General features: G+C 31.2%; 1 long non-coding RNA gene across 1 annotated transcript; it reads left to right on the top strand.

The window, feature by feature from the left end:
* The first annotated feature begins 497 nt into the window (after positions 1-497).
* LOC146923909 (uncharacterized) lies at positions 498-2,857 on the top strand. The gene is made up of 2 exons (XR_015009924.1): positions 498-1,468; positions 2,382-2,857. It is a non-coding gene; the product is annotated as an uncharacterized LOC146923909 (long non-coding RNA).
* The last annotated feature ends 719 nt before the right edge of the window (positions 2,858-3,576 follow it).

Genomic DNA, 3,576 nt, shown 5'->3' with positions numbered 1-3,576 from the left:
GTTTTTTCGTGATTTCGTCGTCTAAGTGTGGTGTTGTGTTGTTCATCGTCTTGTGCGACATTGTTTGATTTTGGTTCTTGTTGCGTTGTTCGTTTGGTTCCTACTGAAAGACTGGAAGCATGAGTATTCTGGTGACTTGGATTTTATCATCATATTATTTGTAGGTATTTTGTTGTTTTATGCTATTAACGTGAGTGTTGTGAGTTTGTTCACATATTCACATTTTATGTTTTTAGCGATGTTTAACATGTTATTATATCTGATGTACTCTGAAATGAATGAATATCGTTTTTTTTTTTTAAAAAAAATAGAAATTAAATCGATGATATATTCTAAAAAAAATAAAAAATTTACTAGTTAAATGGTGGAAGAGCATAGAGAGGCTAACCCAATTAACAAATGTTGAATGAGTCTATCCATGCTCCATTAACCTTTAAAAGTACAATAATATTGGAATATAAAAGAGTCCATAAAAGGTTAATAGAGGGGTAAACAAGTAAACTACAAAACTAACCAATCAAATTACAATAAAGTTGGGAGTTGAGTTGAAACCCTAGTTGAAGGACCTGTCTGTCTTTGTCTGTCAGTTCTCCCTTTGAAAATGCTTATTGAGAACGCAATATACATTCTCCAATTCTAAACGCCAACCCATTTCCTTAAAATAGATAACTTTTGTTTTCCCAAATCTCACACATCATGTGATACTATTATTCTCTTCCATCTGAGGTATCAGATCTGGCTCAGACAGGTTTTAAGTTTAAGGTTGTTTTTGGTACCTAGGATTACGATGTGTAACTGTACCTCTCTCTCTCTCTCTTACTGGCAGATCTTTAAGCACCAACCAATATCGATCTTCACTTATTATTACTAACAACCACACACTCATCTCGTTTCTACTTCTATATATACATCATTTTTCAACCTTCTTCATATCACTCACATCTCTCAACCCCTTCTTCTCTCTAATTTATGATTTTCTCATCATTTTTTATGTTTGTAATTTTTTCCTTTCAAGTTTTTTAGCAATTATTTTCTATCCTTACATGCTTTAGGTTTTAAATTTTTTTTTTTTTGTAAGAAAAGTTTATTGATGAGAGAACTATTAGGGTTAGGGTTCCTCTACCTAATTACCTTTTTCTCTTCAACTTCCTCCTCTCTTTTTTTCCGATCTTGTTTGATCTTGTCTTATATAGCATGAATGGTGACCTAGCATGACAATCATGGAGAGATCTGATGATGAGATGATGAAACCAGTCGTTGATCGCTGGTGGAGCATCATCAGGATTCACAAGGTTTTAAGGGGTTTAATTTGTTTTGATTGTTTCAAATATATTAACCCTTTGACATATGAGAATCCTGATGATGCTGCAGCTGCAATTAATGACTAATACTGCTACAAGGCTCTTGATCTGAAGGATTTTCAGCACACATGGGTGGTACTATGTCAGTTTGGAGCAAAAAATAAAAGGTGAAGCCAAATAATTATGTCAATTTTAATTTGTTTTCGTAACAGGTTGATATTTTTAATTTGTTTTCATAATAGGTTTATTTTTAATTTGTTTTCATAATAGGTTGATATATTGAGGTGAAAAAATCATAATAGATTGATGTTTAGATTTTTTGTTGAATTTGACCGAATCACAAAAGTCATTTCGGTAAAAACTATACTTTAAAACTTCAACAACATCACGATGTCACCATTATTTTGTTAAACTCCCTGTAAATCCAAACATCCACTATATGTATAGAGGAATTTGCAATGTTATAAACAGTGGTTGCGGTATGGTCCTTCATATTGTGGAGAGTTGTCGTCAAGTATACGATCTTCTTAGTTACATTGTGATTTGATGTCCCCTCACTTTAAAAAAAAAAAACTTGAGATTTTGCATATCATCTAATTAATAGTTAAATCATTTTTCAATTACTTGTATTCTCAATTTTAATTAGATAGTAAGAGATGCTAATGTAACCTAGTCATGGTAATTCATGAATATAGTTAATTAACTCATAAGCATTCTTTAGTTAGTGTAAATAATAATGATAATGATGTCAATGGTGTATCTGATAATGAACTGTAATCCCTGATAGTCAGGCATTTGTATGTACTGCAAGACACACTACCCTGTGTAGCTCATCAGCTATGTCTGTACCATGGTTGAACTTTTGTGTACTATCATAAATCATTAAATATGCTTTAGTTTACTTCTTGGATATTTGGGGTCACATGATTATATTTCTCCTTTATCTCAGATGTTTGTACATGACCCGTTTTAACTTTTACATGATGTATGTCTTCTGTCATATGCATAATGCATTATGCAATATATGTTGCTCATGTCAGTCATTTTGATTTTGATACTTGTGTGTGCTGGAAAATCTAGTACTTAACCAAGTGGTGTATGTGCCGGTTCCTATTTGATGCTAGTGGTGTATATGAACATCAGTTCCACTGCTTCTTTTGTTGTAAACCGAGTATCGAGGGTTCATAACTGGCTTAGTCACACACGGTCCTCGGGTATGATCACGTGGACCGGCAAAAATGTCTTCAAGAGTTTCAACTTTGCTTCGATCCAAAATTCAAACTCAAGACATCTGGTTAAATTTGTGTAATCTCATCACTACAAGTAAAATGGGTGTCATCGACACGTCCAAAGGTGGTCAATAATGAAGGAAAATCGTTGGTAATGAAAGTACTGTTGGATGAAATCAGTTCCACTTGGTACCTCCAAAAGTGGTCAATAATGAAGGAATATGCTTTATATTTTTCATAGGTTAAAGAACAGAACAGTGTATCAAATTATAATCAAGGAAATTAAGATTGTGTTTTACTTTTACTGTCTTGGAATTGTTTGGTTAATTTTACAAGAGGAACTGTAATCTGCTGTTGCTTTTTTTTTTTTTGGTGGTGTAGTTCTACCAAAATATATAGATGATTTAATAATGTTAATATGTGTTATTCAAAAAAAATATAATGTTAATATGTTATACGTTCATCTTATGAAAACTAATTCGTTCCATTTGATTTCAACTTTTTTTCAATAATATAAACATCTCTTCAAAGAGCTCAACTCTTCTTAATATGCCACTATATCCATGTATGCATCTTATGTCATATATTATACTCCATTTGTTATATTTCAATTGATGATTAATAGGAAAAATTGTTTCTATATAGATCGTCTCAAAAAATATTATTGATTGTACCATAAAACTAATATTATTGTTAGATACATAGTTACATCATAATTCCTTCAAAAAAAAAAAAAAGTTACATCATAATTCCTATTTATCTTACACATTGTCATGGGACTAATTAACTAATAATTCAATAAAGTCTTAAATTAAAACGAAATCTCGTGTTGTTTTTTTTTAATGGCAAAATGAATTTATCAAAAGAGTGATAGTACAAAAGGGTTCTCGAACTGTTACATGGTAGAAAACAAACCGAAAAGAAAGAATAAGAAAAAAAAAACAACCAATAAGAACACAATCAACAGTAAAATAGACACAACCAGATATACTTTTTTTTTTTCTTTTCTGTTTTTCAAGAACAACCAGATATACTATCAAGATTTT

This window comes from Medicago sativa, chromosome 5, assembly GCF_051527215.1.
Source record: "Medicago sativa cultivar Bolivia chromosome 5, Bolivia_mono, whole genome shotgun sequence".
Lineage (NCBI taxonomy): Eukaryota > Viridiplantae > Streptophyta > Magnoliopsida > Fabales > Fabaceae > Medicago > Medicago sativa.
Note: the sequence above shows the minus strand (reverse complement) of the source record. Positions and strands in the feature narration are given on the sequence as shown.